The following is a 26,555-nucleotide window of genomic DNA, read 5'->3' as shown; positions in this document are numbered from 1 at the left end:
GGAGCACAGGCTCTGGACGTGCAGGCTCAGCGGCCATGGCTCACGGGCCCAGCCGCTCCGCGGCATGTGGGATCTTCCCGGACCGGGGCACGAACCCGTGTCCCCTGCATCGTCAGGCGGACCCTCAACCACTGCGCCACCAGGGAAGCCCCCGAAACCGTAGTCTTGATGCCCTAGATGATTTTCCAAAGTAAAGGGTAGTTTTAAGGCAGATTATCACAAGAAAGTCTTGTTTTGACTGTAATGGGTACATGAGTGTTTTGCATTGTTGATTCCAAATAATACCAATTAATTCCAATTAATGAATCCAAATAATTCCAATTAATCACAAGTGGGTGGAAAACCAACCATGAATTGAATTTGCACGAGTAATTTCTCTACTTCTCTTCTTAGAGCAAGAGGCTCTAAGACACCCAGCTCATGGACGTGTCCTCCTAAAGCGACCTTCTCAGAGAGTGACCCAGGTACCACTGAGGGTCCTTGAGGTCAAAACAATTTTCATAAGAATACCAAGGTATTATTTTCCTCCTTCTTTCACTCTCATTCCTTTATGAGTGTACAGTACTGTGGAGTTTTCTAGAAGCTCCTCTATGGCCCGGTATGAGAAAGGACTGAACATAGAAAGCACTGTGAAAGGCCAGCTGTCTTCAATCTAGCGAGACATGAAAAGTTTTGTGAAAATGTAAAACAGTGCCATTCTTCTCAAAAAATGTGTTTGTTTTGGAAAATATGGTAACTTTTCCAAAAATGTTCTTTATATTAATCTGTAATGGATTTGTTATTGCTCTTTTAAATGAATTAGGGAATAAATATTTTTAAATTTCTCATTGCCTCTCACATGCTACGCTGCAGTAGACATAACCCACATAAACAAACAGTGGCCCTCTGGGGAGGGTGTCAGTGATTTTTTAAGAGTGTGAAGGGTTTGTAAGCCCCCAAAGTTTGAGAAACACCGCTCTGACGTACAGGGTATTATGCAATAAAACTCTCCTGGCTTGTGGTTGAGATGTGAAAGTTTTCTAAGCAACAGGACAAGGATTGGCAGAAGTTGCCCATCCACTTAGCCAGGGCCCATTTCTACACTGATGGTACAGTGAGACGACGTACAGTGAAACGACGAGAAAAGCTAACTGTGAAACACAAAAACTTGCCAAAAAAAAAAAAAAATTCAAAGGCCCACAGCATTGGGGGAGGAAAAGTACCCGTGATTCCCTCGTGGGGACCCAAGCACGCTGTTTTCCTCTGCATGTGGCACTTGTGGTTTGAGCTCTAACTGAAAGTTATTGAGACTGCTGGGCCAACCCCATGTATTCATTGAGCCACAGAGTATGTGAACATTCTGCAAGCACCTTCACAGGGCTGGACTGTGGTGGAAATTCGGACCTGGTCCCTGCTCTCAGGACGCTGAAATTCCTAGGCAAATCAGCATGCGTGGACAGGATCATTCATTATTTTGAAGAGTGACGCAAAAGAAATGAATGGGTTGAAATGACAGAGTGATTTGGAGGAATGAGAAATAAATTAATACAAGGTGCCTGGCAAAAGCTTCTCTAAGGAGGCTTCATTTGAGCTGAGATGGGGGTGCTGGGGGGGTAGGAAGGAGAAGGTAGGAGCCGTTCTGGCAGAGGGAACTACACTTGCAGAGGCCCCGACAAAGGACGTGACTTGGTGGGAGTGAGGTGAGCCCTGGAGCGGTGTAGGCGGGGAGTGTGGGGGATGATGGGGATGGAGCAATCGATGGGTAAGGATCTGACTTTATGGGGCATTGGAGGCCCTGGCGGAGGGTTTGATTTTAATCCAAGTGTGACGAAAGGTCATCGGAGGGTCCCGAAGCAAACGAAAGAGGTGGTCTGATACCTGCTTCATAAAGAACAACCTGGCATGTGGAGAGTGGATTGGGGGAGGGGTAGTCAGTGGGGAGGCATGAGAGGATGCAGAGAGCGGGGCAAGAGGCTCCTGAGGTCATCCAGGTGAGACTGGATGGCGGGCCCTGGGCAACAGAGAAGTGGGCAGATCTGAGGTCTAGTGTGGAGTAGAAGAGAGCGGACTTCCTGATGGAAGGCTCTGGGGATGAGGCCAGGGGCATGAACAAACATGGCCTCTGGTTTGGGTTTGAACCACCTGTGTTTTCTCACATCCTGGCAACAAAACTCTGCAAGGTCATTCGCATGATACCTACTTGGAGATTAGGAAACTGAGGTCTCAGTGACTTATTCATGGATCCATAAGGCCCCTTCCCAGCATCAAAGCAAGTCAGAGGTCACTGCCACTGCCCAACTCTGTCTGCGGCTTCCTCTCCGTGGTGCCACACCTCAGCTCTCGGCTCCAGCCCAGATGGTGACACCAGGTGAGGACCTCAGACAGAGGCGAGAAATGGGACCAGCTGTGCCCGCTGGCCACCAGCCAAAGCCGAAGTTTATTGGGACTGGTTTACTCACATTGCAGGTGTGTCTTGGTTCCCAGAGAAAGGGAGCTTTATTCTTCAGGCTCCTCGATGCCTCTTGACAGGAGACGTGGGAGCCCTCCTGAGAAACAGTTCAGCCTTTATAAACTGTATTTATTCAGTTATTTATTTTAAAATTTATTTCTTTATTTATTTTTGGCTGTCTTGGGTCTTCGTTTCTGTGCGAGGGCTTTCTCTAGTTGCGGCGAGCAGGGGCCACTCTTCATCGCGGTGCGCGGGCCTCTCGCTATCGCGGCCTCTCTCGTTGCGGAGCACAGGCTCCAGACGCGCAGGCTCAGTAGTTGTGGCTCACGAGCCCAGTTGCTCCGCGGCGTGAGGGATCTTCCCAGACCAGGGCTCGAACCCCTGTCCCCTGCATTAGCAGGCCGATTCTCAACCATTGCGCCACCAGGGAAGCCCCCAATTGTGAGAATTTTAAACATCAACCACTTGGGTTGAGAAAAAAGGAACTGACTGTGCATTTCGTTCTGGTAGTGGGACGACTGTTTATAAATTTTTTTTTTTTAAGTTTTTTTACAGCCATCAAACTTACATAGTAAGTAGAGGGGCTGAATGAAAGCGGGGCAAGAAGCAATGCAGCAAAGACCAAATGTCTTCAGTCCTATCTGTGCTCTCCTTCCGTGGGCAATGACAAGTCCCTGCTTCTTTGAGACTCAGGGCAGGGCGAAGCTACAGAACTCTGGGCAGATACAGAACGTTGGATACAGATGTGCAGTAGCCAGTGATACTTAGCTCACTGCTGCATGGCTGTGGGGATGCACGAGACTGGCCGCTTCTCTTCCTTCCAGTTAGCCCGGAAGCCCTTTCACAAATAACTTTCTGCTTTGGGAATTGGAAATGCACCTTGGCAATGATTATCTGCTTGCTCACCTTTAGGGCAGCCTCTCTCCTTACACCCCCCTGGTTACTTTGCATACTCACGCATATATCTTGCAATTTAAATTTTTATATTTTATTCATACGTGGAGGATTATTCCTGCAGCTTAGTAAAGCGCTAAATATTATATGAATGTGATTCAAAACATGTCCATTCCATAAAACCCGTTTATATGCTGTCATTTTCTACAGCATTAAATACATTTTATATCATCAGAAATTTTATGGTATATTGAAAAATGAATTTCTACTTAGCTTAAATGCATTAAGGATTATCCTAAGAGACCCGGCTCAAAATGCAGTCATGTTTATTTGTAACTGCCAGAAAATGGCTTGCAAAACTGTTAGTGTCTTTTATTATTCCCTGCCACCGGAGTACTTGCTTGTTAATTAGAGAAATTTCAACTGTCATGGTTGGCAATTATAGCTTCCGTATCATTGTCTGTTATGAATAGTCAATGAGGGCTGATTAATATGCATGAGCGGCAGTATATATAGCGTGTGCACTGGACCGCAATCCAGCTGCCAGAGTCACTCAGAGGAGGGAGTGGTGTGTGTGCGTGTGTGTGTGCGTGCGTGTGTGTCTGTGTGTGCGCGTGCATGCTGCTGCTAGGGAAGGGAGCGTGGAAGGGGAGAGAGTTGTTTGCAGCCTCTGAGGAGAGCACCGCCCGCGTGCAGTGTCGTGTCGCAGCACCTGGCACCTGAGGCTCTCCGAGGACACCTTCATGCCTGCATGCTGAGGGCGCTGCTCCTCCCGGGCGCCGGCGAGTCCTGCAGCCTTCGTCTGCCGGTTCTCTAAACATGGGATGCAGTTTGTGCAGCCTGCAGAAGCCAGAGGAGCAGTACAAATTACTCTACGAAGTTTGTCAGGTAACAACGCGCTGCCTCTTTTCCTGTGGGAGCGGCCGGGCACTCACCTGGCTGAGCGTAACTTCTGGGGAAGGAATTGGGGATTTCTGTGCGTGTGTGTACTTGGAATGTGACAGCCTCTCTGACGTTTCTGCATATTTTCTATTAAGTCTCTTAGGTGATTTCCTTTACAGTGGCACCTAAGCGCCTGTATTTGAATATTTCAGTAGATGCTGAGGACCGTAAGGTGTGGTTCAAGCTATAATGTCACAAAGCTCCTTTACAATTGCCCGCTCTCCCCGGAGTGGCGGACAGATGTCCTAGGCAGGGTCAACGCGTGGTCACGCACCCTCTGAACAAGTTGCAGAAGACGTGGAGGATGATTAATGCTGGCACGGTTTTGTCTCTGTTTACGAATAGTTGTAAGGCGCTCTTTTCAGGAGAGCGCAGGCGTCTACTGCACACTTCAGTCTCTCAGCAACTTCTCGTAACAGAACATGTGGTTCAGATTCACGCTTCACACTTGCCATTTCTATACCTCCTCCTGTGAAAACTTTAAGAACTTCCAGAGCAAGTGGCTTGATCTCGGGTGCTTTCGTCCACAGCCGATGACTCCTCTAAACTCCTGCAGCGTCGCTAGCAGGAAATTTCAGTGGAGATGAAATGGGGTATTTACGGTACGACCCAGAGAACTTACCTTATGTTCATGCTTGAGTGTTTTATTTTTTAATATTCCGGTCTTATCCTCACCTAGGAGCTTTTCACACTGCTATACCTGGCAGTTAATGATTTCCCCCTTAAATCATTCTAACTCCTCCAAATTTTTCTCCAGTAATCAGAAAATCATAATTCTGTTACAAAGGAGTGTTAACATTAGCACATTAGAAGAAGGTTGTTATGCTGAGGAAAACGGCGCTTGCTGTTTACAATACATGGTATATTAATACAATGCATGGTATATTAATATAGTCATGGTATATTAATACAATACATGGTATATTAATATAGTCTTCAAAGGGGCTAGACTCAGCTTAAAAAAGAATTTGATTAGCCGTCAATTGGGTGCCATTTTTGCATGAGCCAGCAGAGGGCGCTTAGCATTAAAAACACAGCGAGACAGTGGTGCTTGTGAGTTGGCTGCCTCAGTGGACAAATTCTAATGATTGGGTGAATAAAAGGGAGGGGTGTGGGTGTGGGTGTACGCGCTGCACGCGCCGGCACTGAGGCATAGAGAAGGTCAAAACAAATCTTATCTTTTGGGACTTAGGCGCTCTTAGGTGCTCTCCTGTATGGAGAGCACATAGCTTACAAAAAACAATCATCTTAAATAAGTTTGGGAAATCATACTTCTGACGTATGACTTCATGCTCAGGGCTTTGCTGGACTCCCGTCCTTTCAGAGCAGTCCGAGGGCACATTGGAGGTCTGGGCAGAAGTGCTATTGCCACTGGAGATCTGGCCCCCACCCCTTATGTGATCATATGGTAACGTTGTAATCCTAAATTTGCCAAGTTACCGTGTGCAGTGAGCCCTGGTGCTCAGTGAGTCAGGCATTCAGAAGTGAAACAAGCAGAACGACAAAACGATCACCAAGGTGGTTGTATACGGTCACTCACCGCTGCATATAAAATAAATGCTCTGTGTAAAAATGGAGTTATAATAACTTGCTTTTTGTTCTTTTAACCATCAATGCACGCAAGTATTATTTCACATACATTGCTGTAGATGTAATAATTAAACTGGCACCCTCCAAAAGGTAACCCTACCGCATTTCCTGCGAATCTGCATTAACTTGTGCTTTATTCCTCTGTGTTATTTGGGCTCCTCCCCTCTCTGCCTTCAAAAAGAGGGAGCCTGGGTTTTGTTTGTTTGTTTTTTTACTAGGTGAATTTATATGGAAATATTTCTGGCCAAAGTATCGTGCAGTAAATTGCTGATAAATGACTTCCATCTGGAATACACTTTGTCAGCAATTTGGGAAGCCATGCAGATTTATTTTCAGGAAACTCAAACTACTTTTCAGACCCATTACCCTTGTGCCAACTAAGTAAATTTCCCCTTTCTCCCATTCTTTGGAAGTCCTGAACCGTAGCATAAAGGAATTCACAAAACACTTGCAGGAATTAATAATTTCATTCCCACTCTTATTATGCAAAGCCTTATTAGAGCAGAGAAATTAAGGTTTCCATAAATTACAGTTCCAGAAGGTCCGGTGTGTCTGGCTTCCGTAAGCGCTTGTAACAGCAGCACAAAGAGGATCAAATATTCTGGGGCTCAGACTTGATCCTTTCCGCATCCAGAGATAATTCAAAGAGATGCTCTTCATTAGGGCCTTTGGCAAGCTGCCCACAGTTTCTTTTAGGGGCTGCTGTGAACTTGATGATGCAGAACAATGGCTTTGCCTCTTGTTGCAAACATACCTATTTATTGTACCTTTAATCACAATAGAAAAACACCAACAACACACAAAGTTGCCTGGTCGTTAAAGGACCTTGCACAGAGTGCACACATCCCAGTGATCTGCGCCGTGTGTTAAGGGATGCGTTGAGATATTTGGAGCTCTTCGAAGGAGAGTATAAGATGTGCCTGCTGCCCACCCTGGGGTTGTAGGATCAGGTGACTTACAGCAGTTCTTTGTGCTTTTACGGTGACTGGCGTCCTGTGGAGCATCAAGACAGGACCCCTGCCTATGAGAGGTTTAAAATTTAACTTAGCAGCTGCTTCATGCTTCGGAAAGTCTTCACTTGGCTAAGGTGACTTAGAATACTCAGAAGCACTGTTAAAGTGAAAGGCTGGGCAAGTGGGAAGGGAAGATGCTTTCAGGTTATCGAGGGGTGCAGTCTTCTTCTTGGATAAATTAATTGGCCCGGGAGATCTCACGTTCACAGGGTAATGGGACAGGGAGCCTCGCAGCTCTAGGGCTGTGGCTGGCATCCAGCTAAAGCTGATGACCTGTTGTGCGGGAAGGGTGTGTGCAGAGATGAGGAGGTCTGCGGCTCAGCTGGCTTTGTGCCCGTGACTCCACCTAGCTGTGCCCCTCCAGGACCAGGGAGGGCCGCCCAGGGGACGCTTTGAGGAGGCTCTTCCCAGGAACGGAGGCCTGGGGGAGGGTAAAGGAGTGACACACTAGGCAGCATCGTTCATTCCTCCCGCCTCCTCTGAGTTCAGCCAGAAACTCAGCATTAGTGACCTTTGCTGTTTGATTACACGACAGAGAAATGATTCTGGTTGGGACTTAGGCTTCAAATGAAAAATTATAACAGCTAACACGTTCTCTAAAAATCTGCATGCACATTTTCAAGATGGCAAGTAAAATGTGTTGATAAATGGCAGTGATATTCCTTTCAGCAGCCACAGTATTTTTTAAAATTTTTATTCTTTTACTGAGGTATAGTTGATTTACAGTGTTCCAGGTGTACCGCAAAGTGATTCAGTTATACATATATATGTAGGTATGTATCCTTTTTCACATTCTTTTCCATTATAGGTTATTATAAGGTGTTCACTGTAGTTCCCTGTGCTATATAGTAGGTCCTCGTTGTTTATCTGTTTTATATATAGTAGTGTGTATCTGTTATTCCCAAACTCTAAGCATAGTAGTATCTATCGAGCACTTACTGCATGCTGGTGCTGTGCTAAGCGCCGACCATGCATTTCCCCGTCAAATCCTCAGAGCAGCACCAAGAGATAGGTGGTGTTATTATCCCCATTTCAAAGATGAAGAAACTGAAACACACAGGAGTTATAAATGGGGCCAGGAGCCACATCTGTGCTATAATTCTAAAGTTTGTGCATTCTTCTCTTGTATGAATCATTTTCATCAAAGTCACCAATGTTATATGGAACACTTGGGTTGGTTTTTAAAATTTGCTCTTGCCTTTGTGGGGCTCTCTTGCAGACACCACGGTCTCACTCGAGCCATGTGTGCTTAACACCTCTGTCAGCCTGCTGTTACTTGGATCTGTTTTCTTACAAATGAGAGGGGTTTCCATAGAGCCTCTGGTCCTTCACATGGGGCAGGGCATGGGAGGGGGAGCGGAACGCAGAGTTCTCATTAACCCCCCAGGCAGCTTTAAGAATGGATGATTTGAGAAAGCTTATGTTCTTTTGCCTCTCAGTTACAAAAAAAATACCATGTAAGAGGATTTGTGCCTCTTTCTGCCATAAATGTTGTTGGTTTTGAAAAGCCAAAACTTCACCCAATAACTGTGACTTGCCAGAAAACTAAAGATGTATGTGTTTGTGACCCTTTCTCCCTCACTCTATTAATAAGCCAGTTGACTAGGAAAACACAGATTTCTATAGGAAATGCTAACGCAGGGCAACAAGTTTAAGGAATATTCTGGAAACTTGAGTGTACACAGTCCTGTTTTCATATTTCATTAGCTACATCCAATACTCGATTAGATGAATTTACTGCTTTAAAGCAAAGCAACGATGAGTCTGCTGAGAATCAGCCCAGTCGTGGTATAGACTTAATGGTGGTTAATTAGATGAACATAAACTTGACCTCTACACAGCAGTGTTGAGCCTGGCATCCTTTTCCTGCAAGTAAGAGTGCGCTCGCTTAAACGACCTATCGATAGATTCTAAAAGCTTTGTTTCAGAAATGGCTTTCCATTCTGAATTAGTTTAAGCAAAGCAGGTGTGGAAAAAGAAAGCCGGTGTCCTCCTGCCCTGACAAACTGGGGGCCCTTTATTGAGTATGGCACCTGTCTGTCTATGGCTGAGAAAGTCACTGTTTTCAACATGGGCTACTGTCACTAGCTATTGTTTTCTCTTCAGTTAACAGTGGATCATAAGCCACTTTTATGTTAAGAAATGAAAAGTAGAGCTTAGGGTTAGACCAGGGCTCACTCCCCTCTTTCTCCCTGTCTCTTCTGTAAGTAGAAAGCTGTGGGGGAACCAGAAGGGAGTTGTCCTGCTTTCCCCATAGAACTGAGGCCACTTAGCTGCCACCCAGCTTAGATACCCTTCTAAGCGTTCCCCTGAGGCCGGGCACACCCCTGGATCCCTCCACTGAGCCTTCCCAAGATGCCCTGCACACCCCTGGTTCCCTCCACTGAGCCTTCCCATGAGGCCCTCCACAGCCCTGGATCCCTCCACTGAGCCTTCCCATGAGGCCCTGCACACCCCTGGCTCCCTCCACTGAGCCTTCCCATGAGGCCCTGCACAGCCCTGGATCCCTCCACTGAGCCTTCCCATGAGGCCCTGCACACAGTATTCCCATGATACCCTGCACATCACTCTATCCCTGCACTTCCTTCCACTTGGTTTCCACGTTCTCTGTTCATTGAACCGCCTGGGAGCTCTCATCACCACATGTACCCTCAGCCCATGGCTGGTTGACCACGTGGGGTTTTGTATGTGTCTGTAGGGGTTGAGAAGCAGGAAGAGAAACAAGGCCTCTACTTAGGAGCCCGGAAGGAGAGGAGATGACCATGATTTGAACCCAAGAGGCCAGGAGGGAGAGCAGAGGGGATACAAGACATTTATTTTTCATTCTTTCAGCCAACAGGTTCAACCAGCCAGCCGCACTCTGAGCTCTGAGCTTCTCTGTGCCTTGCTCACCGGCTCCCCCGTGCCCTTAGAATAAAAGGAACCGTTTCACCCAGGCTGCAGGGCGCTGTGTGACCTGGTCTCCTTACGGCTGCACAAGCCTCATGCCTCGCACCTGCCTGCTCTTCATCTGCCCTGGTCCCCGCAGGGCTCCATTCAGCACCCAGAACCCACCTTCCTCCTTCCCTCCCCAGGCTTTCCAACAGACTGTTCCCCTCCACCTGCAGCGTAGTTCACTGATCCTTGAGGGCTCAGCTTAAACGTCCCTCCCCCTAGAGAGCGCCCCTGATCTGAGGGTCCCCCGACCCGCACCTGCGTTGACCTCTCTCTGCAGAGTTTACTTCCTTTCTGGCACTTATCACAACTCACGCACTTATGAACTTGCATATCGTTTGTCTCCGACCCCAGCCCCCAGGAAAATGTGAAGGCAGGGACACTGCCTTGTTCTCTGTGGCACCCCCGGGCCTGACACGTAACCAATAACTAGTCAGGACATATTTACCAAGTTAATTTCTGAATGAGGAATGGCTCAAGTGGGTCCCACTTTGGTCTGGAAAGGTGTACGCGGTGACACGTGAGCCCTGGTCCCAGGCCTCTAATGGCTCCCATCGGTATAGCTGCACACTGCCACGAGGCAGGTGGTCACAGGGGAGGGGACTGCCCCGCTCGCCACATTCCTGTCACCGGCCTGCCATGGCTGGCAGAAACAAACATGGAGCAGTGAGAAAAAGTGCAGTTTTTATACATGACTTCTTACCCACATCGGTAATGCAGGGAGAGGCCGTGGCTAAGTTGGGGAGGTACAAAGGAATACCGTCAGCAGCTCTGGGTAAAGGCCCACCAGAGCCAAAATAACCCTCCCGCGCTCTCTGCCAGTGTGGGGTTCAACAGGGAGCATAGCATCCTCTCTCTGAAGCGCAGAAGGCCGTGTTCCTGGCAGCGTCCCCTTCAGTGGTATGGCAGGCGTCATCATATGAGTGAGATGCCGTCGGGCCGTGCGGCAGAGAGGCAAGCACAAAACTGTCGAGAATGAACTCATCTACTTCAGATGGCCTGCTCCCCTGTTTCCTCACCAAGGGCATATCGCATTGTGTGTGTCTGTTGGGGAACTTTGGGGAATCGGATTCATTCCCAGTCTACTGGTCCCCTGACTGGCAGGATAATATTTTTTTCAAATACATTTGATTATACTCATCAGCTTGTAATAAAAAATAATTTGAAATAGTGCAAAAGTGAAAGAAATTAGTGGCACCAGTGTTCAGCTGTGGAGAACACGGGTCTTGAGTGGCAGTAGGGATCAAGGAAAGCTTTTCTGACTTTTGAAGCGTCTCCAGAAATTTCTTCCAAGTCGTTCGTTCTCAAAGTATGGTTGGTCCTAGCCCGGCAGCATCACCGTCACCTGAGAGCTTGTTAGAAACACAGATTCTCCAGCCCCACTCCAGACCTGCTGAGCCAGAATCTCTGCAAGTGGCGCCCAGCAATCTGTGTTTAACAAGCCCTCTGGATGAGTCTGGTGCTCGTTCAAGTTAGAGAACCTCTGTTCCATGTTAAACCAAAAGAACTGGAAGGGGACTCTTTCGCTACCTAAGTTTTCTGGCAGATTTTCTTAAGTCTTCCTCTAGATAAGTAGGCAGCAAGACAAGCTCTTATCTCAGACATTCAAATGCAGATCGAAAATTTAACCATCTGTTGGTTAATACCAAAAACGTTATTTTGCTTAAGCAGAGTTTTCAAGGAAATAGTTGTGTACTCTCTAGTTTACAAGCGAAAAACTGTAGGTCAGTGAAGTTTTGTCTATAAAATAAACACACACACACACACGTGTGTGTCTGTGTGTATCTTTCACAGATAAAACTACACTAACCTTCAGTTGTTGTTTTTTTAACCACTGTCCTTCTCAGAGCCACCCCAGGCTCCGAAGTTATCCTGTGTCCTCCTAGCCACAGACCCTCCTATTTCTACAAACACTTCCCTTCCCAGTAGTAAATGGGAAAGTAATCTAAAGTAATGCCGAATAAAGTGAATGATGATGGGCAGAGTCCTCCTGTCAGAAGACTAAAAAAGACTAAAATTAAAAAAAAAAAAAAAAAAAAAAAAAAAAGCTAGCGAAGGGGATGAGGGCACATAAGTTGTCCGACTGTAGATTTTGAAAACAGGGAACTATATTCAATATCCTGTAATAAACCATAATGGAAAAGAGTATGAAAAGGTATACTTCAATTAAAAAAAAATTATTGCCTAAAATTAAAACAAGAATATGGAAAAGAATATATGTATGTACACACACACACATACTTATATAACTGAATCACTTTGCCGTACACTTGAAACTAACACAACATTGTAAATTAACTATATACTTCAATTAAAAAAAATTTTAAGTACGTATTTAGACTTATACATTCATATCAATAAAAAGGAGCCTATATTATTCCCAGATAGAGTTTGTATGCAAAGCCTAGGATAGCAGTTAGCACAGGTATTCAGCCAGAAGTTTCCTCTGGACACACACAGCGAATGTTACCACTGCCGAGCTTGTTTTTCAGTGAGCTCATCCGACAGGCACGATGAAATGAGGTCAAAGGGTAGTTTCCAGAGCTTCAGACTCTTGGTTTCTGACTCAACTAAGAAAAGGTTTTAAGAAGGAAAAATCCCTGACCCAAACCAAAACAGAAGGAAAAAAACTACTGTTGCCTAAAGCAACTAAAGAGAAACACAGTGTTTGCGCGGCTGCCCTCTACCGCTGCGCGTGATGGGGAATCATATTTTTGCCGCCAGCGGTCTTATTTCTGTTTCTCAGACCCACGCACCATTTTGCTGAAACACAGCTGCAAGTGAATTTCCACCCATCTGGGCACACTTGCTAACTATACTGAAGCATCCAAACTGCAGATATCAACCGCAGCCATCTCCCTCTCCCCGTGTGATAACTTGACTCTTCAAAAATATTATTCCATTCTTTTTCCGGCTTTATGTGCGACATAATCAAAATCATGTACACACACTTGCCTCTCTCTCTCTCTCTCTTTGGAAAACCCCTACATTTCCTCATATTCTAATTGCATTGTCAAGTGTTTTGTTTGGTTCATTAATTCCTTCCCAGATGATTTGCTCCTGGTAGGTTTCTAGCAAGTTCTACCCACGTCTAATAAATCATCTTAGAAAACGCTGCAGGTTCTTCTGCATCCTAGAGACTAGAGTCCTGCACCCCTGCAAGCGGTTTTATTCTCCTTCCTCTCACAAGATTATCCTTTTCAACTTCAATTATTAAAGCTCTCTAACCATCCGATAGCAGAAGAGAGATTGCAGAATGGAGGGCTGGCCACCCTCTCACTGGAGCACCCCATGGCTCGCTTCCCTGCAGCATACTCAGGGTTGTTTTGTCATCTAAACAGAGTTTCTCCAGGTGGCTGCAGGCAAGGGGTCCGTCTCCTCTGTGTCCCCTGCTGGACCTGAGAGTCGGGGGGATGACTGAAAGGACGTGCTACCCTGATGGGATGCTTCCACGTAACCCAAGTGGAGAGCAAGAAAGTGAAATCAAGAGGTTTTAAGTGAGTATCCAGAGGATGTGAAAGGATTTAGGGACACAGGTCTTGGCTCCCAGGAGGTGACTGAATTGTTGGAGCAGGGGATTATGGGACTGTGTCTAGAAAGGCTGGAAGGCATAGGCCAGGTGTTGGGTAATCAGAAATAATCAAGGAGGGCCCCAGGGTCCACTGAGATTCATCGTACATTAAAAGTCGTCATCATCATCACCTAGAGTAATCCCCTCATTTACAGGTGAGCAAACTGAGGCCCAGAAAGGACCCGTGGTTTCTTTTGACAAAAAGTATAATATTTTGCTTACTTTATCTTCTTGGTTCCCAGCCTTTATCAATGACAAGACTCGTGCGTATGTGATTTAGTACTTTTAACTCAGTTCATATTTTCTACAAATATCTCTAATTTTATTTTTGCTCAGTTCAACAAACTTATCATGGGCCTCCTATGTGCTAGGTATTCTGTGCAGTTGAAATATGCAATTATTCTGCCATTCTTATTTCCCAGAGTTTAAGCACCAAAAAAAAGCGAGGATCAATTATTATAATGGGGTCGTAGTTTAAGCCCTTCGGTGCCTGTGAAGTCAAGAGGGAGAGTCATTTTATTTCCTATTTCAGGGGTGATAAATATCCTAGAATGTCATCATTATTCTTTTCGTGCCATTTGTAAATCACACTTATAAATCTTTGAGAAAGGAGTACCAACTTAAGTTTATTTCTGACTCGTAAAGCCTCTAAATCTTCCCAGTTTCTGTTTCTTCCACCGTAGATGTCTCCAGAGTTGGTTATTCCCACTCATTTTCATTGGTTCTTCTTTCACAGCCAATATTTCCAGAAATCTGCATTAATTTCTCACAGCAGCCACGAGGTAATTGCATATTTCAGTGGAGGTAACTTAGGATTTATACAATCTAATGATGTAAAGTTGTTCCTGGGCTCTGGTTGCAAGGGAGGGGTCTCAGCAAAGTATGACTGTTTTGGCAATCCAGGAAAGATGTGTCCGGATTCATTACTGCCTGTAAGCATTCCTAAACGGAATAGTCGTACATATTACAGATGAAATGTGAGCTGGTAGGATGAAGTGTTTTTCCTTTTGGAAATGTTATTCAAATTTAGAAATACATCTCAACCCAGCAGAAAAGAGGCAAATATTTTCTCCTCTAACCTAAACTTCCTTAACAAATTGAACAGTCACTTGCAATTAAAAACCAAAGTTGAGGACAGACACGAGGTTAGCTTTTGTGCTGTAATTATGTCAACTAGATAAGCAGTGAAATGGCACCCCTCCCCCAATTACGCAGCATCACTCTCCAAAATGATTCTGTTAGCATAAAATACGGAGTCATGTCCCTCACGCTGAGAACACTTGCGCAACACGGGCTGTCCCAAAAAAACAGAACGAAACCAAAACAACCAAAACAAGGACTGTCCTGCCAAACTGCAGGCTTCAATTCTGCAGTTTTTCTTTCCCTTCTTTGCTCTCCCTGTGGGAAGATGAGGAAATTTTTCATAATGAAAATGCCCATAGTTAGCTCTCATAATACCACTTGGAACTGCTGATGTCCAGTAAAGGTCAAAACTAAACATCCAAAAATTCTTGTCAGTGGACATGGTTTGCATTTTTCATACTAAAACACCAATAATGGGGGACAGTTTATGTGAAGGACAAGAGTTTGAGGAGCAAGTGGGTGGAGCCCCCCCCCCCCTTTTTGAAGCTGGGGAATATGTGTCCCGTTTGGCGAGAGAATTGTTGAGATTCGAGATTGAGTAGCTTTTTTAATCAATCAGCAAGATAAACCGTTCTTTCTCTTCTAATCTAACCTCCTTATGGTTTTCCGGCAAAAGGGTGGAGATACAGGATTCCAGAGTCTTAGGAAGCAGAGTCTCCAGCAATGACTAGGAACTTCGGTCGGGGCAGGACGCTCTCAGCGTCCACGTGAACTTTTGAGGAAAGCACCCCAAGAAGGAGCTAGGAGCAGAGACTTAGGACCCCGCCCATTACAGAGAGCCTCTAGGCAGGAAGTAACCCAGTAGCAGAACCAGCCAAATTCTCAAGAAACCCAGGACGTGCCTAAGTCCCTATTCAGTTCAAGGTTTTGAGATTTGGAGGTTGCGTTTGTTTCGTCTTGATAGTCACACCTCAACGGGTATTTTACTTTTGCAAAGAATGCTATATTTGGAGTTAGTAGCTCGGGGGAGCTTGAACTTGGTCTCCTGTTGAATAGCTGTGGAGCCCTTAGGCAAGTCACTTACCCTCTTGAGTCTCAACTTCCTGTGAAAATGGAAAGAACTCCCCTGGTGGTTGGGAGGGCTCCACTTTCCAAATATCTCTTTGGTCTGCTTGTGTCACTCAGTCGCCTTGTTCCTAGCCTCTTCCAGTCCATTCTTCACACAGCAGCCAGAGGCTATGGTCATGTTTCTAAGATATAAACCTGAACACGTAGCCTTTGAGTCCTGTCACCTCTCCACCACCACCACCACCACCCCACCCTAGCTTAAATCATCTCAGAGCCAAAGTCCTATCTGTAGCCTCTGAGGGTCAACATAGTCTGCACCAGCCCACCCCTCTAGTCTCATCACCTAAGCATCTCTGTTCCACCTATCCTGATCCTTGTGTACCAGGTTTCATCCAGCCTCAGGGCCTTTGCACCTGCTGCTCCCTCCGTCTGCAATAATCTCTCCTCTCTTCCTCTCCACGTGAATCCTGGTATTTCTTCTGATCTGTCCTCAGCGTCTCTTCCTCAGAGGAGCCCCCTCTTCCCAACACCTGCCCTCTTAACCCTGCCAGGTTCTCTTTCCTTCCCTCAGTTACGGGATTATTAGCATCTGTCTCCTTACCCAGACTATGAACTGCCTGGGGCAGCTCCCATTTCTGGTTTTGCTCACTAATGCACTGGGGTTTCAGTAGGGGTATTGGGCACATAATCATTCTCAGGTTTTGTTATTCATGTGCTGATTGCTCATGAATAAGTGATTGAATGTACAGTGCCTAAGCTTCGTGTATGGTACATAGAAAATACTCAGAAGTGTTAGACAGTATTTGTTCAAAGAATCAAGTAGCTTTGGTCTTTGGGGGACATTTCGAATTCCAGCCCTGCTTTCTAGTTTCCCCCTGAAGTGGAGCTTTTAAAAATGCTTTTTAGGAAATTGGAGGTATCTGAGAAGATACAGCATAATTTATTTAGAAAGGTGATTATGGACAAGCCAACTAATGATTACTTCTATATGAGGACAGAAGTAAAACTAGCCATTCTCTAAACATTCAGGGGTAGTTTTATTTTCATACTGACACCAGGCCCTTCTCAACTGATTTTTTTTTTTTAACCACCAAGACGACATTTAATTTCTACAGCGTTTTCTTCAAGGATCCTCCACAGTCATTTTAACAGACGTTTTACTCATCGGTCTGTAGACCACTAAATGAACTAGTTGGTGATGCTGGAGCCAAAATTAGTTTTCATCTAAGTGATAACGCATTATAATTTTATTTCTTTGGATAGGAGACCGACAACAAACAAACAAGATTCCAAATCACTGTTGAGGTTACACAAATCCTTGAGAGCCAGGAAATTCTATTTAAAGTGAATCAACTTTAGCTTTGATTTTCTTTCTGGAATTCATTGGTTTGTTGCCTGACCTTCGTGTTCTTTAGAGATAGTTAGGAAATTTCATAATCTTGTTAAGAGCAGCAAATAAAGTGCAGGTCATTAAGGCCAGTAAGCATTTTTCAAAATTAGCTCTCTTGGCCCTACTCTTCTTTAAGAATTCAAAGGCTTCAGAAACTCTGAGGCTACTTATTTCATTACTGCTCAAGAATGTTCTTTTTCAACAAAAGACTACTTTTGCCCTAGTTGGACTATTTTAAGTGGTGTTCCGTTGCCAGAGCTTCACAACATGCCTTGGGACATGGACGTTCGTAGGACAGGCAGGCTAAAATCTGATGAGACAACTTAGTGAGAAAAGAATTTAGAGAAAAGATAGATTCCCCTCTGCTTTGAGCTTCTCTGCAGTTAAGTAGGAAGGGATGGGTTAGTGAATATCATTACATGTGGTGCCATTACCACCAGGAGTTCCTGGGACAGGTGAGCCCACCTGGTTCAGCATGGAGGAGCCCACCCATCCCCAGCAAGGCACGTCCAGTGAATGTCCTCCTTTGACGAGGATCTTTGTTCTTCCCACTTGAGAGTATGTTCCTTGTCTAGGGCCCACCCCTCTCTCTTTCTGATGACACCGTTTCATCCCACTTTCATCCCACCATCCCTTCTTGGGGTCAGTATTATCAGGCGTTAACACTTCCCTTCGCTTCAAGGCTGAGGTTGGGTCATAGCAGTCCAGCTGTGCTGCCCAGTGGTTAGAGCATGCACTTGAAGTTGGGCAGGCCTTGTTCAAATCCCATCTTTACTGCTCATGAGCTGCACATCTTTTAGGAAGCTGGAAGCACTCCTCAGGCTTTTACTTCCTGGCCCGTAAAAGCAGAGGTAATACCGCTCACCTCACCATTGACCTTCTTACTGTGAAATGGGATGAAATTGTGTACGTAAAGCACTTAGCACAGCACCTGGCACAGAGCAAACACCCAGTGCTTGGAGTTCAGAGTATCACATCCTTGAGATGGATGCCAGGATCCAGAAAAGGCTTTCTTTCCACATAAATGAGTGGAACGTAAAATCTGTTTTATGGGTGTTCTTAAGTGATTTATTTGCAGCTAAGTTTTTACTGAAATTTGACAGCTGGAATTTTTAGGAACCACATGTGGGCCAGAATCTCCTGTAAAAGTGGTGACTACGAGCCAGACTCCCTTCTAAGCCCTTTTCAACAAATCTTTACAACTCCATTTATAGATAAGGCACAGGGAGAGGTAGGTAATTTGTCCAGGTTTGTAGGGTTATAACAACAGCTAACACTGGGCCCTGTGCTAAGATCTTTGTCTCAAAACCCTAAGAGGGAAATACTTTAATATCCCCCATTTCCAACTGGAGACACTGAGGCACAGGGGTAGAATGATTTACCCAACGTCACACGTCTGGTAAACGGAGCAGGGATTCAGACCCCTGTGTGTCTCTCCCCAGAGCCCCGACAGTGTTCATTCTTTACCCAGTGTTACTGGGCCTTGGTTACCACTTTACCAGTGCCTGGCACATGATGGGCTCCCCAGTAATTCTCCAAATGAGTGAGGACAACAGATAGCTAATGTTTATTGAGCCCTCACTCTGTGCAGGGCCACGCACCCTAATTACTTTCTCTGCACAGCCTAATTAATTCTAACACCAGCCAACGAGATAGGTCCTGCTGTAAACCCATTTTGCTGGTAAGAAAACTGAGGCACTGAGAGGTTAACTTGCCCAAGATGCTACAGCACGTAAGTGACACAGCCTACATTGAAGCCGAGGCAATCAGCCCTAGGGCTCTTAGACTAAGTCTTCGTCTGGCAGGACAGCAGGGTGCTGTCCCCCTGTTGGCTGTGTCACGATTGACGTGTCAGAGACTCCAGCATTTGGCCTCACGTATTCTGTTCACTCATTAGGTACCAAGGTGAGCGATGCCGCACAGAGAGCTTCCTCAGAGTGTTCAACCTGGATGTCCTCAGGGAGGACCCCTGTTGACAACCCTCCTGGCGCAGGGTGAGGTACCTGAGCACCCAGCAGTCCCCTCCATGTATCCAGGACTCAAGTGTAAATGCCCGTAGGCCAGGCCATCGCGCGCTTCCACTGCACCCGACTCCAGAGCTGGGCAGCCGAGCGGACCCAAGGCCAACCCTTCTGGCTTTCACTGTGAGTTAGAGAAGGCCCCCCCCCCCTTCCTCTGGGTGCACACACCTTAGCCCACCTGTCCTCATCACCTCCCGGACTTGGCACGTTGCTCACGGTTGAGTCTGTGCCACTGCTGGAAGGGGGAGGACGGATATGGGGAGGAGAGAGAATGGTCCGAGAAAGAGAAGGAAGCAATTTCCCATTTTCTGATTTTTCGGTGAGGTCTGTCAATTTGGTATTTCTTGTTTCTTGCCTCTCCATTGGGGATCGAGGTTCCTTTCTGACTTGCAGTGGCTCCACCTTGTCACCTGCAAGTTCAGAACCCAGGGACTTCAGGAGAGCTTAGCTAGGGCTGCCTTGTTTCTTCACAAACAAACACTCCAAGACCTCTCTGGGCCTCATGTATTTCATTCTCCAAAGGAGCAGAGGGTACTTTCCTTGACACCACTTTGATTGTCTCAAGAAATGGAACAGGAGACGCTTTAAGATTGAAAGCGCTCCTCACGGAATATGTATGTATGTAACAAAATACAACACACGTTTTATTCTTGTTTGGAATCTGACAGTTTTATAAAAATGGACACATAATCAGGTTTGTGTCAATCTTAGCTATGAATGTAGGATCAGAGCAGAAAACGCTTTTGTTTCAAGAGTAGGAAAGACCGTGAAATGCCGACAAAGGTGCGCGAGAGGAACACGACAGTCCACAGACGCGTGAATAGGTCACTCAGGTGATAAATTATTTCCGAGGCTGCTACGTGCCAGCCACTGTCCTAAGCTCCGGGTGTCCTACAGTGAACAAAACACACAGTTCTTGCCCTTGTGGAACTTAGGGCCCCGTGAGAAAATATCGGCCATCAACCGAAAATCAAATAACTATGTAATTACACATCTCAAAACAGCTGTGAAGGGTGTGATCCCATTTGACTCAGCGACATCTCCTGTGGGAAATGTCCTCCAGCATCACTAGTCTACAGGTAGAAACGGCGAGGCAGGTGATTGGCCAGAAAGATAGGCCAGGGCTTTTCAGATGAGTAAGAAGGAATAAGAGAGGGGCAGGGATGGTTGAAGACATTTGCGAGAACATCCTCCAGGGATGGACAGCGCTGAACCCTTGGAATGTGAAGGACCCTATGAGATTCAGCTGTAGAAACACCTTGTTTCCAAGTACTCACCGCTGGGCTTTCCTATAATATGTTGAGCTGCTGCTTTCTTTTTTTTTTTTTTTGCGGTACGCGGGCCTCTCACTCTTGTGGCCTCTCCCATCGCGGAGCACAGGCTCCGGACGCGCAGGCCCAGCGGCCATGGCTCACGGGCCCAGCCGCTCCGCGGCACGTGGGATCCTCCCAGACCGGGGCACGAACCCGCGTCCCCTGCATCGGCAGGCGGACTCTCAACCACTGCGCCACCAGGGAAGCCCTGAGCTGCTTCTTTAAATTACCACCTTTAAGATGAGGTTAAAGTACGCATGTTCATTTTAAGATGCAAAATGGTTCAAAACCACTGTATTTTAATGGACCTCTGTGACCTATCGCTCACAGTGGGATTTCGGGGTGATGAAATCAAGGCTTCCAAAAGGAGATAAGCAAGATTTTGTTGATGAAGATAGGATTTTGACCTGAGAAGAAAGCATCTTGTGATAGTGTAGGACTAATACTTTTTAATCTGAGTACATCTATGATTTTTAGCCTCTTTCTTTAAGACGTGTCATCTCTTTTATCACTCGGAGACTGGTAGCCAGGTATATTCTATATTTAGGGGGGGAAAAAAAAAAACAGTAAAGCATTTTGAAACATGATAGGCTTAAGTTTGACAGAAGGAAGACTCCTCTGATAGGAAAATTACCCAGGCTATACATTTCATCCACACAGGGCACTCAGAATATAATGAGGGGATCTTCCCGTTGAAGAAATACCAAACCTAGGAAAAACACATCAGGACACATTTAGAAATTACCATGGACAAACCTCACTGCGGTCCTTACTGCAAACCGAATGCACCCGTACAGATGTTAAGTTCTACTGCATCGGAACTGAGGTCTCTGTGAGTGTAGTCTCCTTGTTCATACCGTCTTGAAAGTGAGTACTTTGCACAGAAACATATTAATTTGAACACCATTTGTTCACTAAGACCCATATTCCTTCTTAACTGCCATAATACCTCTATTTTAGGTGAGTTGCCCTTCCCTTTATCAAGCCCCAGAGCAGACTATAAATTTGAAATAAATTAAGGCAGACAGGAGTTTGCCTGAATGAAAGAAGGTTTTTTAATCCAACCTAAATCAGGGCTTGAAACCTTTTACTTTTCTGTATGTAGTTTATTATCGTCTGTTGCTTCCAGCGGAATCTAAGTTTTAATTAGTTTGACAACATAGGTGTGATATTTTACAGAATGCAATCACTGCCCCTGTATTTAATTAAATGAACCCTATAAAACAGAGGGTTTAGCCCGGGGCGTAATTTATAGTAGGCTGAATTGAAAACTGCATTAGCACTTTATACTGGGGTCGTTTGCACATGTAATAGAAATCGAGGTGATGGTGATACGCAGATCCTCAGAAACCAAATGTCTTCCCATAAATAGAAATGTATTGTCTAATTTACAGAGAATATGCTATGTCTTTTCCAGATATATCTTAAAATACCCCGAAATGCTTATAATTATGTTGTAGGGAACTTTGAAAGCTTTCTGGCTCCTGTTTTGAAAGGTGATTTTAGAAAGCGTATGACAGTAGTTTCACCAATGGAATTTCTAGGTAGACCGTGAAAACCAAGACTTTTTCTAGGTCGTGAGCTTAATTAGCATTCCAGCGTGTGTAGATTTTGTCTTCCTCGGCCAGATCCAACCCCTCGTTAGATGCCACGGTGAAATGCTACCCACAGTGCCTTTCATCTGACCATTTCTTAAGTGGCTTGCACATCCTGTGGCCTCATTTTTCCCCAAGAAATTCTTCCAAGTGGTATCCCATCAGCCAAGAGGGGAACAAGTCTCCCTGAGTAACCTCAGAAAATACTTGATGAATGAGTGAAAGATGGACAGCTGGGTTATCAGTGAAATGTACCCCCATGTGGAAAAACCTACCAGCTTCGCATTCGTTCTCAGGACCGTGGAAAACATACCCAGGGGCACCTCATGCAGAGAGCCGCAGTCATGCTACCCAGGCTTAAATGCAACCGGGAGGGAATCCTTCCATGCCCTCGGCATCTTGTCCCTGGAGATCGTATGCTAAAGGACCTCTTGAAGGTTCCTTAGTGTCCTGTCACTTTTGCAGCAGTGATGATTGCCCTGAGATAAAGCAATTGGATTTTCACCCTAATTGCACCTACATCCCAGGGGACCATCCAGAGCCTTAGGTGAATAACTTAAGCATTTAATTTATAATAAAGTTTACCATCAGCATTTTTTCTCCCGAAACATTCCATTTACTTGGTTTTAGAGCTGCATAAACTGTTTGAAAAGCAATCTGCTCAATTGGGCGAGTTAATGATATTTAATTTGACTGGGCCAAACGTCACGGGATGAACATTGCGCCTGTAATTGCAGCCATCATCACCGCCGTCTCGCGTAATGTACATGTAATGCTAATCCCGGGAATAAAGGTTGTCATTCTCGGTTGGCTGACGGCGTGCACCGGACTCATCACTCGCTAAGTCTCTCAGTGATGTGATTCCAAGATGACAGGGTAATAAGTGTTATGTGCACAAGGTAATTGCAAACAAATTTGGCCGCAAAAATGGATTGTCTAGGAGAGTAAGTTCCTGCCTTGTCTCATCGTCTTTTAAGAGAATGTAATGATGCCTAAAATACCTTGTCAAGAAGCTTGTGTGGCAGGGGTCAAGTCGTCCTGTAAGATTTATCCGTTGCACCGCCCGCTCCAGAGAATCCCAAACTGCAGACTGAAAATATCAATATGTATGTCGGTAGCTCAGGAACGTTTGGGCTGGGAACTTCCCTGAAAAATAAAGAAGCCTCTCAGTATACAAATGCCTCTTAAGACTACCTAACTAGGCTGCATTTTGCTTCTTTGATTTGCAGACTCTTTTCTCCTGGGCAAATGTGACTATTCTGGGGTAGGATCCCCATTAGCACTGGTATCTTAGTAAATTCTTATGATGTGCATGCTAGGCTGTAAAGTAGATTATCTCATTAAACTTTATAATAACCCTAAGAGGCATGACACTATAATTACATTTATTTTGCACGTGAGGAAACCGAGACTCAGAGGGAAATAAATTGTCCAAAGCGCCAGTCCGGATTCTAACCCCGGTCTGATTCCACAGTTTGAGCCCCTGGGCACTGCAGCCCTGAGCCGTAAGAAAGGAGCGGGTCCCCTGGCTTGTGGAGCGGCATGTTTGAACTGTGTTTGATTAACATATACAGGGCACCGGGCTCCTGAAATTGTTGGGTCAGCTTCAGTGGTCAGAACTGCCTTTCTGTGGGACCCAGCCGTGAGCGGGGGTGACGATCTGGTGGGAGATGAGAGGACGCTTCACAGTCGCCGACCAAGTTCCTGGCCTCCCTTGGGATTTGCCACCTCCTCTTTCTCTGCATCTTAGGCCCTAGGGGTGTTAGGGGTGCTGTTGCATCAATGCCGTTTAATAATACCCAAAGTCAGAGAGATTTGGAAAAGCTTGCCTGCGTTTGTAATCATGTGCGCCCAGACACAGGGCAGCTCTTTGCCCCCGAGAATCTTCTAAGCTTAGACTGATGCAGACAAGTCCATGCTTTAATTTTTTTAGGTACCATTTAAGCATCTGCTTAGTGGTTCTAGCATTGGTTTAGAACACCTGTACAAGAAAGCAGTAGTTGCCATCACTTTTCTGTAAAATAAATAAATAAATAAGCTGAGTAAAATATACTCCTAATCAGAAAAGCATTTTCACTCACTGTTTTATACACATCAGAGGAATGTCTATAGGAACAAGTGCTACACTCCTGTCTAACTTTACAGTACGTCTGTGCAATATCTATACCTATTGGGGTGTTTGGGGCTGCAGGGAGTTAAAATACAAGTGAAAATGGCCTAAAGTTTGAGGATTGTGTTATCAAATATGACAAGAAGTTTGGGGTTAAGAGGTTCTAAGCTTGGTCATTTGCTCAATGATAATTTGCTCAATGATAATCATCAAGAGACCCCAATACTCTATTTTTCTGCTCTGCATCCCTTAGTGTGTTAATCTGGCCTCAGAGACCCAGCTCCATGTCTAAGCAAAAGGAACCAGACCTCCACGATGGGCTAAAGCCAATTAAACCCACATCTCAGGTCTCCCCCAGAGGGAATGCTCTCTGATCTGGTGGAGAGGAAACAAAGTCCAAGCTCTTTCAGCAGAGAGGAAGCAGGAGGAACAAGGAGGGGTGCTTTTTATCAGGCAGCTGACCTTTCCGCTGAGGTATTTGCAAGACCTAATTATGTGGATAAAACGTAAAGACTCCTAGGATGGATTTTTTCTTTTTTTTTTTTTTAAGACACAGTTGGAAGACTCCCTTAGAAGAAAGTCCCATGCTCATTCCTGTTTGGCAAAAGGCCAACTTGCAGACCCATTCAAAAGTCTTACTGTGAGTTCACTGTGGGTAAAACTACCTTTAGCACAAGCCATCCCCAGCATGGCGAGCTGGCATTGGCCAAACCGATATCTCCTCAAGGTGCTGTCTATGGCATTCATTTAATCCAGGGAGAAATTTACTATGGCATCATAAATTCGTAGATGATTTGACTCCCGGTGTCACGCATTAATGGAAAATACGGCTCAGACAGTTCGGCCTTGGCGCGAATTTCACAGCACTCCCAACTTGGGCTTCATTCCCCCGCCCTCACCTCATCCCCAAGCCCTCAGAGTTCTAGGCTCTGAGCAGGGAAGGGGTCGAGGTGCTCAACTGGTTTGCAAAGCTAGGAAGAATTCCTTCATGTCCTTTCATTCTGTCCTCCATGGAGGAGGAATGAAGACGGCCGTGGTGTTAAATCCTGGTGTTTCCACTCCTCCAGGGTGAGGGATGGTAAGAGTTTGATGGTTCAGCCATTCACTTAGTTACTGGTGCACCTGAGTCATTTTGCAGCCCACAGTTCCTGCTCTGCCTAACTCCCTCATGATGATAGTAAATTACTTAAGTGGACTGAATCCAAATCATTAATAATCTCCACTGGCGATTCATTTGGGCTTCATTACAAGGAAAGAATCCGGCATCTATTCCTCAACCCAGCAGTTGTTTGCAAGGCACTCCAACCTAGAGTTCTTGTCCCTGTAGGGCCAGAGTGAAAGGGCTTGGGGGGGGGGGGGGAACAGAAAAACTGCTGCATAATCAGTATTCATGTTGTACTTGGCGAAGAGAAACTGAATTGCTCTACCTCAGAGGACGGACCTAATCGTCAGTGTGCTTTGAAGCACATGATGCTAAGGTGGGGCATGTAGATGCCAGACTAGAAAAGGTTCGGTGTTGGTTTTGGCCTTTACAAATAAATGACATGAGTTTGTCAGTGGTGCTGTCCAGGGAAGATCTGAGAAGCCAAGGAACTTCTACAAACATATATTCTGCAGAATATGATTCCTAGACCATCATTTTATATTTGCCTTTAAGCAGTATACCAACCACTTGGGGCATGGTATCAAAATATTTCAGAGCCTGATAACTCTCATGTGAGTGCAATCATTAGACATCACCTAGCTATCGGAACACAATGTCGTAGTCCTTTGCTGTGGGGAATGGGACGGGGAGGGTAAAGGAAATAGCTGAGCTTCCATGTTGCTTTGGAATAACTTCATTTTCGAGACGTAAGGTTCTGGCTTCTATTTCCTCTTGTGTAAGCTGTTCTAAAGACAGCCGTGTTCAGTTAGTTTGGATTCTATCGTTGGAAAGAATCCTGGATGCAGCGTCCGAAGTTCTGACCCATCAGTCACTAGCGAGGTCATCTTATGCAGTTTATTTGTGGCTATAAGGGGAGAGGAATGAACGTACTTTTGGTCTTGCCAGCTTCCCATGACTGTGATGACGGACGCGTTAAGAGGCATCTTCATCTAAGTCACGTGGTAGACAGTGGGCACTCGGTAAGTGTAGACATTGAGGATGCAGCAGTAGCAAAGGACTGTGTGCACAGTGGGAAACAACACAGCAGTTAAGCTAGCTGCTGTTTCCCGAACATGGGCCCAAATGTCAGGGCATTTGAGCTCCTCCTTGATACCTGCCACATCTACCTGTGCCCTGTATTATCACTTACTTAATATCCTCGTTGACTTTTTAAGGAAAAGCAAAGGCATTCATTTAAGAAGGAAATGTCATATCGCTTCCATAAAAGGGAAACTAATCTCACCTGACAGGAACTGGGAAAATACACACCGTTAGAACAGAACAATATAATTAATTTCCAGTTAGCTAGTGAGGCCCGATAAAGGCTGTGAGCCTGAGGCTGCTCTTTTCTCTCCCAGGCAAGACGAGAAGGGGATGAAATTGTGTTAAAGACACTCCAGTGGGAAGCCACACCTTCCCCGCCGTGAGATTTATTATTTCATGCCCGATCTGCACACCT

At 45.6% G+C, this 26,555-nt stretch overlaps 1 protein-coding gene across 1 annotated transcript in view; it reads left to right on the top strand.

Annotated features, from left to right (window-relative positions):
- PDZRN3 (PDZ domain containing ring finger 3) overlaps positions 1 to 26,555 on the top strand; it is a 247,459-nt gene that overhangs the window by 191,489 nt on the left and 29,415 nt on the right. The gene's annotated exons all lie outside the window — the stretch shown is intronic.

The sequence above is a fragment of the Lipotes vexillifer genome, unplaced genomic scaffold (assembly GCF_000442215.2).
Source record: "Lipotes vexillifer unplaced genomic scaffold, Lipotes_vexillifer_v1.1 scaffold1008, whole genome shotgun sequence".
Taxonomy (NCBI): domain Eukaryota; kingdom Metazoa; phylum Chordata; class Mammalia; order Artiodactyla; family Lipotidae; genus Lipotes; species Lipotes vexillifer.
Note: the sequence above shows the minus strand (reverse complement) of the source record. Positions and strands in the feature narration are given on the sequence as shown.